General features: G+C 38.9%; 1 protein-coding gene across 5 annotated transcripts in view; it reads left to right on the top strand.

The window, feature by feature from the left end:
- LOC131591788 (coiled-coil domain-containing protein 91-like) overlaps nt 1-15,542 on the top strand; it is a 145,141-nt gene that overhangs the window by 98 nt on the left and 129,501 nt on the right. The window contains exon 1 of one of the 5 annotated variants that reach the window (XM_058862844.1): nt 3-82. The exons of the other annotated variants lie outside the window; for them this stretch is intronic. The gene's annotated coding sequence lies outside the window, so the exon portion shown is untranslated. Of the gene's footprint in view, nt 1-2; nt 83-15,542 lie in introns of those variants that run through there. 5 annotated transcript variants of the gene reach the window in all.

The raw sequence follows: 15,542 nt of genomic DNA, 5'->3' as shown, positions 1-15,542 counted from the left end.
AACCCAGCCTGGGGACAGACAACTCAGCTCGGAGGCATCAAGGTGACCTCGGCCGCGGGGAGGCGGCCGCATCCACATCCGGGTGAGGCCGCGCCGGCGGGCGGGCATCTGTGGCGGGAAGCGGGGACCAGGCCGGGACGGGCGCTGGTCCCGGCTGGATCACAGCTCTTCCAGACCCGGCTCATAGCCCTGCCCGCCGGAATCATAGCCCTACCAGCCCAGATCACGGCGCTGCCCTCCCGGGTCACAGCCAGGAGCTGCGCTGGCCGAGCGGGCGGCAAAGCCCGGCCGGGCGTGGCTGCGGGGATAGGCCCTTGGAGGGCCTGCTCCACCTGCCGCCATTCTCCTGCCTCCACCAGCTTGCAGCCTCTCCTGTTTCCTCCTACCTCCACCTGTCCTCTCCTGCCTCTTCCTGCCTGCACGTATTTGCACCTGCCTTCTTCTTCCTTCATTTGCCCCCTCTCCTGCGTGACCCATCTGAGCCCTCCCTGTGCTGCAGCACTGACGGGCCTGTGTGGCACTGGTGATGTCCTTAACGATGGGGCATAAGGGTCGCTACAAAAGAGGATTCTATAATTAGTTCAGAGGAGCAAAAGGGGCCTGCCTTCCTTCCCTGTACTTTCCTTCTCTGTACCAGAAAATTGGTGTCCCTGTTAATGGGACAACCCTTTGAGTAGTTCTCCAAGGAGAGAGAAAATCCTGGCTATGAGTTTTTTGCTCTTCTACTTCCACGGCCAAACTATCCATGGCCAAGTTTCAAACATTGTCCAGAATCTTTTAGTTATGAAATACCCTGTGTGATTTTTCAGAAGTGTGTGGGTGCCTAATATTTTTTATTATAAATAGGGTTGGGTGTTGAAGTATTACTGAAAATTTCTCAGACTCTTCAGGCATCTAAACCACTTTCTGTAAATCTGATCTTTAAACATTTTAGGAGTTTCGAGGCTTCTGATCTGTGCAGTAGGGTTGATTTTGTCCTCTGGATACCTCAGCACCTGAGCCCACACTTCTACTCTAGGATATTGTCATGATGACCTCTGCCTGCAGCTTTGGTTTTTGTCCAGAGACTCTAGTTTATCTCATAAGCAATTTTTCTTTTCTATTTTAGGAATTCTTTTAATCTATCAATTATACACTGTGAATGCATCTTTTGCCACCTTACTGCAGCATTTTAGTGGAACTTGGGGTAGTTTTTGTCACAGTGCTTCAACACCTGTTTCAGTAGACTTGCTAAATAGTTTTTGTTCTCAGCACTTTCTGGCTATTTGCCTTTTTGTTATTCCGATTTTGCTTTTCCACATATATTTTTTGAATATATGACCATGATCTGAGTGCCTCCACATCCGTGGCTTGACTGTCTAAAGTAAATGTGCAAATGTAAAGTAAGATGCAAGTGTTGTAATTACTTCCTTGTTTTTTCTTCAGGAGCTCTCAGTTTCTTACTCCCTAATACTGGAACCAGATTGCTGACCATCCTCAAACACAGACTGCAAGGCAGACAGTGTCTGTTGAGTGCAGTAGTGATCCTCATGCTGGTAGAATCAGAAAGAAGAAAATCACAGTAGTATTCAAACAAGTGATGCTTGGATGCTCAATGAAGGGTAGATAATCCCAGAGCCTTTTTTCAGAGCCTCTTGAAGAGATTCTTAAGAGTATTTTGAAAGAAAGACAATTAAATGCAGGAGATAAATTTATGTGCTCTGTGCCTCAGTGTGTCTGTGTGAATAGTTCCACTGGCAATGCTTTCTGCTGTTAGTCTGGGACACTGAAACTGAGATGGTGTTTTACTGTAGCTCAGCTGACGGGGTAGGTGGGTCATGTGCACACCAGATTGAGACAATTGGCATTAAAATAGGGTCTGTCACCTTTGGATTTGTTTTTATCCAAATCTTTCTCTGATCATTGCTGTAATTAAGTTTAAGGCTTCCTACCAGTTTGATTCGACCTGGAATGGTTGAAAACTGAGCGTAGCAGATGACAGAAACCTCCATGAGGATTTGGAGACACAGTGATCAGACTGTGCCTCACTGGAACTCCCACTGCAGTTTCAGTCCTTTCACAATTGGGAGCTCCTTGACTGTTTTCTGCTTGTCTTTGAACATTATGGGCTGTTGGGCCAGCTCCTTCACATTTCTTTCCAAGTGACACAACTACTGCCAGAGCTTGGTGAAGATTATGTGCTGTCTAGGCCCTGTTAGCTGATTCTGTGGTGTCAGGCTGATGACAGCCACACAGATTTAGAGGTGCCAAAATGCAATTATGCTATGAAACGTATTTCTGGTCCAGAGGAACAATTGGATTGCACTCTTAAGGGCAATAACTCCCCAAATCTTTACATAACTGCTGAGACAGATATCTTAAGTGTGCTGTATCTGTGAGTGCTTGGCTGGATTCATACTGAAAACCCAGCTTCCAGGAAAGCTTGCAGCACCAAATGGAAAAAAGTTTGTGGTGTGATGGAAACATACTTTGTGTGAGTCCTTAAATGTAAAGTTCACAGTGCCTTCCTGCCCATGTTCAGGTACATGAGGTATGATTTTGTGTGTGCAGGGCCCAGTATCCTCATGTGTAGTGTAATCTGCTGCTGTCCATCTGTGTAGTGCTTCATGCTCTAGTGCCCTTACAGGGAATTGTGAAAATTAATTTGGTCATAATAATGAAGGAGAAAAATTCTTGTTAAACCAGTCTTGATAACTTTTTCAGCTGGTTTGGGTTTGTGGTTATTTTTTTGTTCTTATTTGGTTTTGATTTTTATTTGGTTTTTTTTTGTTTTTGTTTTTGGGGGGGTCTGGGTGGTTTTTATTTGTTTGGTTGGGGGTTTGGTTGGATTTTTGTTTTGTTGTTTGTTTGGTTGGGGTTTTTGTTTTGTTTTGTTTTGTTTATGTGTAGGGCTTTCCCTCCAGTATACTCCAAGTCTCAGGCTACAGACTCTTAAGTCATGTATACTAAAAAGTGCACTCTAAGTGACAGATCATCTACAAAGTCTTTCAAGGTGACTTTCAGACACTGTTTTTTAACATCAGTTATGCTTCCTTACTTCATTACTTTGATATTTGTTGTAAATTTAAGAGCGCATCAGAAATTCAAAGTGCAGGACTTGATTTTCTTTCTTCTGCCTCATACTTCTAATGACTTAAGATTTATGTGGAAATAATTCTTGCTGGTGTTAGTAAAAATAAATTAATTAAATTCAAGGGTTAGATTTATCTTTTCTGATAAGGCCTCTTGCAATCCTAATCTTCTCTCATCACTTTGCACTCTTTAAGCAAAGGTATCTGTTCTCTAGACCTGAATCTCCAGAAGTAGTTATATTTTTCCAGATAAAAGTCAAGTGATTTGTAACTTTCTTAATGTAGACTTATATTATCTAAACTTTCTTAGCATACAGCTGGATTTGTATTACTTTGTCCTGAAAAGTTTGGGACTGATCATTGTGAAGAATTTTGCTTTTCTGACATAGCAGGCTTTATTTCCTTTTCATTGTTCAGTTGGCAGATTTATTTTAGGTGTGACTGAAATGAATTCTGGGGGTTCTGTCCACTCTTTCAATTAAACCATTAAAAATGTAAATTCCATTCTAGGGAGCGGTAGGAGAAACAGAATTACGTACCCATAAATTTCTTTTTAAGTAATCACAGAGGACTTTCTGAATTAAGAAAAAAGTGAATTAAGTTTTTTACTTACAAATACAAGTGGCAATGGATGTTCCTCAAGAGATTTTTTTAGGGATGTAATTGTTACAGAGTTCTTCTGCAGTTTTCCAGCAGCTTTATGTGACATCTGTGTCTGCCTTAAGTTTGTTCGCATACATGAAGCTAAAATTTCCTATGATCACCTTGTTACAGACACTGCCTGGTAAACTTTCCCATCCTTTGAATCACAGCTACAGGAATGAGTATAATATTTATAAAGTCACTTTGGATTCTCAGAAAGAGAAATATTTATCATACCTACATAATGCCCATAAAATAAAAGGAGTTTTTTCTGTTTGTCCTTGGAATAATAAAAATTGAGGTTTTGAATGTTTCTCAGAGAAGAATTTGGAAATGGATTTAGCTTAAAATATGTCTTGTGTTATATTTGCAAAACTTCTAAGTTTAAGTTTTAAGAATATCAAGCATGTCAAAACTACAGTGCTAATTTAATTAAAAAAAAAAAGACTTAAAATCTCAGGCAGTTTGTGAAACTCTGAGGTCTATAAAAACTTAGTGAAAATGATACAGGGCTAAATCCTGATTTTTAGGGCTCCCACAAACAACGGTGGTAAGTTTTAGAATGTAGTTTTCACCTATTCAGCACTTTCCTTGATTAAAGAACTAAATTTGTACCTCCTTATCTGATAACATATGACATCATAATACTCAAATATTAATTTAGGCAAGATTTCACTTGCAGTGAAACTAAGTCAGGTTCAGATCCATTCTTCCATAGACCCATCCTTCCATAGGCTCCAGGAATATTCCTCTCATTTTAGTCCAGTCCTGGAAAAGATGGCAAATTTTTGTACACATATATAAATTGATTTTAGGTGACTGTGCAACAGTAATGGTTGGGGCCATTTGTTTGCTTTTGGAAAAAGTAATTAAAATAATGCTGGTAGCAGAGGTGGTTCCAAATTGAGACTTTTGCTTCTCTTCATCTTTCCTCATATAGCAGATGTGTACAGGGCAAAGTAATCTCTGCTGGAGGGTAGGTTGCTTGTAGGAATACAGTTGGAATCTGGCACTAAGGGCTGACTGTTTAAAACTTGGTATCTTTAGAAATGAATGATTTGGGGTGTTCAATCACATTTTGAAGTGCAAAACATCCAAACTCAAATTATTCTAGTGTAAAAACTAGTAATTTCAAGGCTGTAGCCTTAGATCTGTTACTAAAGCTATTACTTTTCCTTCAACAAAGGACTTAAAAGGGATTTAATGTGCTGTGTTATTTATAGAAAAGCAGTTCTCAGGGACATTGCTATCAGTGCTTGAGCATGCTGGCTGATGTGTTTCAGTTTTGTACATACTGGAGAATTAAACTCTGGCTATGAATCATTGCATGCACAGCCACACCAAGGCACTGTATCTTTTGATCTGAGTAGAAGATGAAAAATGGCAATTATCTCTTTCAAGTGAAAATGAGTGTTTATGAAAATGGAGTGGAAATTCCATACTTCAGTATGGATACGATGGAATGCATGTCCTGTGAGGAACAGCCAAGGACTTGGGTTCGTCCAGTTTGGAGAGAGGGAGGCTGAGATGTACCGTCCATGAGGGTGGCCAGGCAGGGCAGAGGCTTCCAGGTGGTAGGTGCCCCAGGCATGTCCATGTCTTGGAGGCACTGGGACAATGGCCTTCCTAATGAGCTCCGACTTTTGGTGAGGGCTCAGGCTGTTAGACCAGATGATTGTTGTAGGTGCGTTGTAGCTGGAACTATTCTGTTCTGTGAACACTCTGGGGAGGGGATGCAGCTGGGAGAGAGGATATTGAATAAATATGAACTGAAAGGCATGAGAGATGCTTGCTCTAAGCTGTGGACTTTTCAAGAAAATCACTGCTGTAGACATCTTTGCTATTGCACATGTGATTTGGGCATATCAGCAGGAGTCAGAAGTTATCTGGAAGAAGGTGAGCAGTTTAAAGGTGCTTCATCAGTTAATAACCGTGCTCACAAAAGAGAACATAATCTCCTGCAACAAAACAGGTTGTTTAACTGAACCTTGGAAGTAGTTTAACTTAGAAAGATGCAGCTGAACAAACTCCCTTTGTCTGGGAAGCAGAAACTAACAATCCATTACATCAATTCATAAACAATTTGATCTCAATATACAAGATTATGAAAGGATTCTTTGTAACAAACGTACAAGCCTTAAAATTCGCAGCCCATACGTAATTTTTTTGTCTCCTTCCCCGGTGTTTATGTTCAAGTGAAATGATTCCATGTAAAATTTGAAGTTTTGAAATACAAAACTTTCAAAGGTTTAGAAATTATTTTCTTTTCTAAACTTCTGTTAGATTGTAAATAAATAAATGTACTAAATAATGTACTAAATGTTATAAGTTCATTCTGTTTCCTTAATGTTTATTCTGTGTCTCCTTAAAGTTTCTGAATTAAGAGACTGCAGGTAAAAGCTATCCAATATTCTGTGTATTGTCAAAACTTGGTCTTGTAGTTCTTTATTCCTCATTAAATACTGTGCCAGAACCCACTACTAGAATTTTTTTTATCTTGAGGTGCATTTACAGAAAGATGGAATTGCTTTACTTTGAATTTATTTCAGTATCCATTTAGATGAAATACCTATGTTTTCATTTAAGTATCTTGTATTTATTGCAGAACACAGTGATGTATGGGATTTTTTTAAAATGTCTGAGGAAAGGAGACCTACAGTCAACTTCTTTGTGCTAGGCTTGCTTTTTTCAAAACTTAAACAACACTTTACTATGTTACCATTCTTGAGCTTAGTGTGTGTATATAAAGAGAAATAAAGTGGAAATCCTGTCTCTGAGGATTGGAATTCGGTGTCGATTTAGATGGAAACCAAAATATTTTAGCGTGCATTTGCCAGTTAAGCTTTTAAAAGGACTTTCCATGAGGTGCAGCTTCTGAAATAGTGTAACAGTGAGTTTCTGAATAGGTTTCCACAGCATGCACATGCTTGCTTTTAGTTCATAAGTTGCCACAGTGAAAAATCAGTATCTTGGCCTGATCAACTACAGACTGAAGGAAAGTTATACTTAGATTGAAATCATGGAATTTTTAAGGTTGAAAAAGACCTTCAAGGTGGTTGGATCCAACCATATACTCACACCGCCAAGTTCACCACCAACCCAGCTGCCACATCCACACGTCTTTTAAAAGCCTCCAGGGCTGGTGGCTCAGTCACTGCCCTCAGCAGCCTTTTACAGTGCTTGACAACCCTTTTGGGAAAGATTTTTTTCCCCCAATATTCCATCTAAACATCTCTTGGTGTAACTGGAGGTTGTTTCGCCTTTTCCTGGCCCCCTTTCTCTGAAAGCAGAGTCTGACCCCCACCTGACTGCACTGTCCTGTCAGGGAGTTGTGGAGAGCCAGAAGGTCCCCCCCTCAGCATCCTTTTTTCCAGATCAGATACTCCCAGCTCCCTCAGCCACTCCATTCACAACTCTCTGGGCCTGTTCACCCAGCCATTTATTTTACCCAATAAAGAGTGCACGTCCAAGCCAGGAGCAGCAAGGTCCTCCAGGTGAAGATGCTAGAAAAATATAAGTTTTACTAAAGTCCAGGTAGAAAACATCCAAAGCCTTTCCCTCATCCAAAATGCATGTCACTTTGTCACAGGAGATCAGGTCAGATCCTTCTCTCTCTGTAGGTGGGAGGAATACTTGCTAATTCCAGCCAACTGGGACTTCCCCAAATAGCCAGGACTTCTGAGAAATGATTGGAAATGGCTCTGTGGACTCTCTCAGTAGCTTCCTCAATACCCTCAGGTGGATCCCAGCAAGCCATGTAGACCTGTGTGTGTCTGAGAGGCACAGCAACATCTTCTGGATGTGGGGGTTCATTCTGTTCCCTATCCCTCTCTTCCAGCTTGGAGCTGGGTACCCTGGGAGCACCTGGTCTTGCTACTGAAGACTGAGGCAAAGACAGCACTAAGTACCTCAGCCTTTTCCACATTCTTTCACACTGTTATTTTCTGCTGCATCCAATGAGGATGGAGATTTAGCCCTCCTTTTCTTGCTGTTGTATTTAAAAAATCATTTTTTATATTGTCTTTTATGGCAGTAGCCAGGTTAAGTTTTAGTTGGATTTGGGCATTCCTAAATTCCTTCCTGCAGAACCTCATGCTGTCCTTGCAGTCCTGTTTCCCCTCTGCTCTGTTGTATTTCCAGCAGACACCCAGTAAAAGGGCCAGTCCTTTAGAGAGTGTTTCATCTGTCTCTTCGTCCTGGTTGGGTGGTCTGTAACACACTTCCACCAGGATATGTGGATAGCTACCTTGTTCACCTTTCCTCTGATTTTTACCTGAAACACTATCTGCCCCCTGCCCCCACCTTTTTTTTTTCTTTGTTTTTTTCCCACTGGACAAGTTCCTGCATTTTTTGTTGGCACTGATGGACAATAGCATTTTAAACTGACTCTGGAAGTAGTCTCAGAAACTGAGTTTAAAACCACTTTTGCTTAATCCACTTAAGAATGATTCTTACAGAAATTTAGGATTAATTGCAACATGATGAATGATGAAACAAGATACTGATACTCTAGGACCAGATTAATTTTATTATTAGGAGCTAAAAAATAGGTTCTGCTTTAGGACTTTCATTGTAACATGCCAGTCGTGGGTGGGGAGACTAAACTCCACAACTCGTGCTCCAGGTGCTAATGAGACAAACAGCCTTGTTTGTTATTCAGAATTCACTTAAATACCCAATTCAAATCTCCCAGGCTATACAACCATTGGCTGAGATCTCTCTCCCTGCCCAGCTTCCTGGCCAGTGCTGTGCTTACTTCTCAGCTTGGATGGGGCTGGCTGAGTGTCCCCTTTACCTTATCCAGGGACATGTTCAGCCATGAACTAGGCTAGCTGAATAGGATTTGTGTTATGGTCAGATTCACTTTGTCCAGTCCAGGCCAGCTGTACTGTGACAATACTGTGACATTTCATAAATACTTTTTCTAGTTAGAGTGCTTAAAAAGTGTGTGATACAGCTATTTGACTTCCATCATATTGAACGTACCTGAGATTTAGTTAAATTGTCCTTACAAATGCATTTATGAACTGCCTTTAATGTTTATAAAGAGGCCTGACTTGCCCTCTTGTTGGGGTTGAAAGAACAATATTGGTGTAAGAATCTTTAAGTGGAGAAGCGACAACTAATGTGCTTGAAAATTTCAAAAGCTCAGGCAAATTACACTTGTATTTGGAAACTATTTCATTTAAATTGGCTGTGTGCCCTGAAGACTTTGCTGTACATAGATCCTTTTTGTTTTGCTATCTGAAAATAAGTGTGTTCTTGTCTTCTTTATATATATATATATATATATATATGTATATATATGTATACACACCTGTGTTGCCCCAGTGGTATGTTCACAATTGAGCAAAGTTAGTAGTTGTTTCTTTGGATTTTGTTTTGTGTTTGTTTTTTTATTTTTTATTATAGCAAGCAGAAATAATATCATATAAATCCCTAGTGCTTTCAGAGCATACCTTTAGAAGTTAGGCACCTTTGTCATTCATTTATAAGGGACCAAGGTAATACTGTTAGGAAATGAACTTGTCAGTAAAAGGTTTCAAAATGTTTTTACAAGATACTGGCTTGCTAAATTCCCTTAATGTTGTGGCGTGGGGTCAATGGTAGGGTGCTGCAACCTTTCCAGAAGCGTCTCCAGGAAAGCCGCTTTGGTCAGCGCCACACACCCACACAGACACTCATGCAGCTGGACAGATATTGTTGGAGTCAGCAGCAAGGAGTAGAGAGGGGCCTTTGTATGAATTCCACGAGGAGAGTTTATTCCCCCTAGCTCGTGAAGGGTCCAGGAGCAAAGCACCCAGAGCAGGGCTGTGCAACATCGATTGTACTAGGGGTGGAGAGCAACTGGGACCAATGAACTTAGGGCTGGAGGGTGGTACAGAGGAGGGTGCAGGGTGCCAGAGCCAACCAGTCTGAGGTAGGGGAGGTATCAGAGAACTCGGGCTAATAGGGGACCAAGGACGAGGGAAGGTTCTAGGGATAAGGGAGGGTCTGAGGAAAGGATGCAGGGAAGGAACCGCCCAGGGGGAAGGAAAAGGGGCTGGCCAACAGGCCAGGCAGAAGGGTAGAACTGGAGTACAGGCATCATCAACAGGGATGGACTATAGGGGGCGCCTTAACCCTTAAATTATAGTGACATCCCTCCAAGGGGATTTACCTCTCTCCGGGACAGAGGGCTCACAAATCCCCACACCTTAATGTATTCCAGACTGTGTTTAGGAAAGATGAAAGAGGTTAATTTATTGAGTTACTAGGATGTGAACTGCATTAAAGACATTAATTTAGTAAAACAGATGACTACTGAGTAGGAAGAGTGCTCAGAACAGTTATACAAAATGTAAATCACTTTTCATAAGTTATGATCTAGATATAGTATATGTAAAACACTCCAAAATGAAGTAATTCTCTTTCTAACATACTTGAATATTTTTTCTTTAAAAAAAAAAGTTAACAAAGTTGTTGCAAAAACAGAATACATTTTGATTTTAAATGGTTGTCTTCCATTAGCATCTAGGCTAAAACCTTTTCAATTTCCTCATGGTATAAAATACACCATGATCTGATTACAGTCACTTGTTAATAAATAAGAGTTTTGTGGTTTTAGGTTTTTGGGTTTTTTTTAATTTTTTTATGCTAAATTTTATTCAGCATTGAATCCCATGGAAAAATTACTGGTTTAAAAAAATTATGTGTATTTAACCTGCTTTAACTCTACATGACTGCAGAACATGTGGAGTAGGTAAAGCTAACAAAGGATGGAACATTGACAGTGTCTTTGGTACAGCAGGGGCTAATGATTAGCTTTTGCTTATGAATCCAGTCCAGGTTCCTCCATAAGGTTTGAATTATAAACCCACACACCAACTAAAAAAGTGAGAGAAGGTTGAAAGGAGGCTGACATTCTCAGAGGTGAGTTCAGTTCTAGTCTTAGGCAAACTAGAACAGGCAGGGTCATGGTCAGAATTCTGGTGCCAGCCAGCCAGACTCCCTCCTGGGCTCTCATGAAATGCATTGAGTTAGAATTTCTTAAAATTATTTTGGCGTTTTGGATTAAAATAAAAAGGTTTTTTATTTGTTTTATTTAGTGAAATGCTTTACGATATTAATTTTCTGTGTAAGCTGTTCAGTGAGCAAGATTTGTCCTGGGGAAAGTAATCATTTGATTATAGGAATAACCTAACATACTATTGATTATGAGAGAAGGAAGACAGTTGTAAGTTTTTCTGTAAATTTTTATTTTTTTACAATCATATATTTTAGAAGATGACTGGATTAGCTTGAAGTTGGCCATTCACATTTTTTTGTCAAAGCCTCTACAGAAAATTGTAGTTATCACCTGAAACTTTAATTGCTAAATGCATTTATTTTAATTACTATTGAATATAAATATAAGGCATTAATGGTTATTGTTTTAATATTCAAGTTTTTTCTTGCTGACTTTAGTCAATCAGAACTTGTTTTCATTGGGAATTTTGCTGACTGAAGACTATGTAATTGCCCAGTAATTAATGTAGTTAAAAGATATCACTCTGTATGTAGTTTGCACTTTGGAACCCAAATGTTCTGCCGGTTTTCGCAGCATTGCCAGAAGGGATACTTTTGCATAGTAATTTCTGGATAAATTTCCGCAGTTTTCTTTAAACAGTACTGGTTTCAAAAGCCATTAAGGTCTGTGAATGTGTAAGGCCCTTGTTACTGTAAATAATTCCATGAATTCTCAAGTATATTATTTCTAATTTGACTGTGTGCTTGTATAAAAACCAAGTGTCCACTACAGCTTGTTACTATTTTGTTCTTGTACATGTATTCTACATCCATGGAAGCTTTATACTTTAGGATGAATATCTGTTAGGCATGAATTTATTTCCAATTTAGCAAAGCTCTTAGAGGACTTGTAAAATTGTGGGTTAAAATAAATTGCATGGGAGAAGGAAAAAACTATTTTCTTTTAAACCAGGAAGATGTGGATCATTTTGATTTTGTCTGTCTGTTTGGGGTTGGGGGAGAGTTTAACTCTTCTTGAATGAGAAATAATTTTTGCTTAATTGTAAACTGACATATGATATTTCTGGTATCAGTGCCCTCCTCACCTACTTGGTCCTTAAATGTTCTGGTAACTTGCTGAGTATGGAACCTCTTAGGAAATGTCTCCCTCTTTCTGAGAAGGGCCTGGTAGTTCTAACAAATCTTCGTCAAAAGCTTTGGGCCTAGAGAAGAGCTGTATTCTAGAAATGCATAGTAGGCATAAAGAATCAAATTGAAGTGATAAATTATTTTAAAGTATTGAGATCTGATAAAAGATCTGATTTCTTTTCTAAAAGAAAAGCATTTAGGTGTTGAGCTCAGATCCTGTTTTCACTCCGGCCTGATCTGGAATCTGTTTGCAGCTCCCTCAGTGTATTACAAAGGCATTGGTGGAAATCAGCCTTTTCTGTGAGAAATAAATATTTTCTTTTTTTTTTTTTTTTTTTTTTTATTGCAACAGAGAACATACAATTATGATAATACTCATTTGGTCAAAGGTCATGTGGTGAAAAGTGTTGTGTTGCATTGCATGCTTAGGAACAGACCAAAAACAAAGATGAAAAAAAGAAAGATAATGTGCAAAAACATTCTGGCAGCAATGTTTTCTGTTGGAATGCACATTGGCATTTTCATTTTACTTGATTATGAATTGGGAGTTGGACAATGTGAAACCTCCTCAGTTTGCTTCATAAGAGTCATATGAAAATGAATTATAAGTCACATTGTGAGTTGCTTCTTCATGAACCGAACCATCTCTTTAGGAGAGTATGGAAAATCAAATTAATCTGCTTAATATGTGAACAAAAAGTCATCAAGTCTTCTTTTTAAGTATTAGTAAAGGAAGAAAAAGGTGCAATGATGATGCATTCTTCTTTCTGTGTGGGAGGGAGAGTAATATCTGGCCTTTTCTGCTTGTAACAGTATACCTGAGCTTGCAAAACAAAGGTTTAAAAGGTTTTTTTTAATGACCAGTTGTGTTATATTTCAGTTTTTGCATTAAACTTCCATAAAATCTGAATTTCTAGTAGGTGACTGGGGGGAAATGAATATTATTAGCGTGTCTGTTATTTAAGGTTTTCTTTTTCAAGACCAGCAACTGAGTCATATAAAATCAGAAAGACTTGAAAATCTGAGACATAATTGTTATTCATTTTGATATCATGTCAGACAAATAGCTGAATATCTTTTTTTGCCTGAAATTAATACCTTTCCCTGTAAGAAGTGCTGTACTTCCAGGGTTTGGAGGAAGCTGAGGGGAGTTGTTTTATTAATTGGAAAAGTGAGTCTTCCAGTCCATTAGGAGACATTCTTTTAAATTATAAAAGAATACTGTGTATTTTTGTTTAGTACAATCCTTTCTTACATAATGTATTTATTTGGTATAATCCTGTTTTACCATGTGCTTCTGATTTTGTGGGGTTTTTTGGTTCCTTGTTTGTTTATTTTTTTAAATATCCATGGTCACATGTCAGCTTTTCTAACATAAAATTAGAATGATAACCTGTAAATGCTGACATTTCACAATTTCTGTGAACTGTCTATATGTAAGCTAAAGAGTGTCTTTTTCATAGTATTTAACTATCTATCGGGTGTACTGATTATCCTTTATATTTAGACCTTTAGTATCCTTTTTTACTTTTAATTAATTTCTAATTAATTTAATTTTAATTAATTTTAATTAATTAAGAAAGCTTCTTTCTAAGTGCATCACAAGATGATCTACAGAATTTTTAAAGGTTTTTTTTTTCCTTTTTTTACTTTAGCGATTCTTCTTCTGGTGAAGGGTTGTTGGTTTTTAGAATAAGTTATTCACTAGGCACCAGATTTTCCTAGGCAGTGCATCCAGCCAAAACCTGGTATTTCCCTGGGTTTGTTTTTGTTTAGTTGGGTCTTTTTTTATTTTTATTTTCCTGTAAAGCACATATTCCTTTTTAATGTGAGAGGTCTTGAGCACTCTTTTCATAACATTAATGACATTTATTTGTGCAAGTTACCACACATCCATTTGAGCATGCATTCAAAGACTCAGATTTTTGTTTGACATGTTGCTATATTAAATTGTGTTGCTATGGTGCTCTTACTGTTACTAAGATTGTGTCAAACTTTCTATTCTGACATACCTGTTCCATGACAAAGTTTGCTTGAGGCAGAACTTGATGCCTTTTACTCTTGGAAAGCTTCTCCATTGTGTAGACACCTCTTTTTAAGTTCTGTTAAAGCACATTACTGTGATTTGCAGGTAAAAAAGAATTAATTGAATTTGCTAATGCTGCTTATTAACATGAACATGGAGAAGCAGGAGAATTTCAGTTGTCAGTCTGAGTTCTTGAAGTTCAATAATATTTTAAGTGGGAATGCATTTGAAACATGTGACCATTTTGTTTTTTGCTTTTAAACCCTCCATTTCTTAAGCTTATCAGACATGAATTGTAGAAGAAAGGCCACAATTTGTTCTAGCATTCCCAAACCCTTAACAGGAGGTGTTTCTGTACCCTTTATTTGCTTCTAAGTAAAAAGGTTGTGTTCCTAAAGCTGCACTGTGCAAAAGTCAAGTGTATAGTTGGAGTGCCTGGTTGCATGAACTTCTTGGAGTTGATATCAGCTCTTCTCTTGAGAGAGAAGCCCTGAATTACAAAGAACTGTGTCTGTTAAGGCCAAGAGGAAGATAAAGGCTGAGATTCCTGAAACTGGCTCAAAGAGCCATTGTTTCATTATGAAGCGTTAGACTTTTTTTTTTCAGAAGAGCTGTTATTTGTAAATGTCTTACTATGTTCATGAACAAATGATTCTTAGGAAAGATTTGGAATAAATTAATAAATTAACGAAGTAATTTATTAATTCCAACGAAGAGGCATCCCCATGCAGTTTTGCTTTCTTGTCAGGATTTTTTTTTAATGCCAAAAGTTCACCTCAGACTTTTTCAAGAAACATTTCTGTTGAGTACAAAGATTTATGTATGACATTTTTTCTTTGAACTCATGGTGAAAATATTTCATAGAAACACAGAATCATAGAATGGTTTGGGTTGGAAGGGATCTCAAATCTCATTCATTTCCAACCCCTGCCATGGGCAGGGACACCTTCCACTACCCCAGATTGCTCGGAGCCCAATCCAACGTGGCTTTGGACACTTCCAGGGATGGGGCAGCCACAGCTTCCTGGGCAACCTGTGCCAGGGCCTCACCACCTTCACAGGGAAGAATTTCTTCCTGATATCCAATCTAAGCCTGCTCTCTGTCAGTGTGAAGCCTTTGCCCCTTCTCCCATCACTCCAGGCCCTTGTCAAGAGTCTCTGTCCATCTTTCCTGTGAGCTCCCTTCATGTACATTTCATTAGGCTTTCACTCCTTTTATTCCTCCTACAGCGATGAAGATTCTAGAGCTACTCTTTCTCATTCATGCTCCTCTCTTGAGATTGGTTCTGTCATCAGCAAACCCAGTCATAAATGATCTTGGACAGGTGTTGGTAGCTATGAAGAACAATGTCAAAAATGGATTCACTTTTTTCTTTTAATGATACTGTTGTGGATCAAACTGAATACATTGAAACAGACCAGCCATGGAAGGGGCATTTGGAAGTTTTCTAATCCAAGCCGCTGTGTAAAGCAGATCTGGTTAGAACAGGTGGGTCAGGGCCCTGTCCAGTTAAATTCTTTGTGATCATCGTCAGGAATTAAGAGTCTGTTGGCAGCCTGTCCTAATATCTGGTCACAATTTTTACTATTCCAACTTCTGTCCTAAGGGTTTTGTCCTAATCCTAGTGCAGCTCTGAGAACAGTCTGGATCTGTCTTTTAAAGGCCT

The sequence above is a fragment of the Poecile atricapillus genome, chromosome W (assembly GCF_030490865.1).
Source record: "Poecile atricapillus isolate bPoeAtr1 chromosome W, bPoeAtr1.hap1, whole genome shotgun sequence".
NCBI lineage: Eukaryota > Metazoa > Chordata > Aves > Passeriformes > Paridae > Poecile > Poecile atricapillus.
The sequence above is the reverse complement of the archived record's forward strand: the minus strand, read 5'-3'. Positions and strand labels throughout refer to the sequence as shown.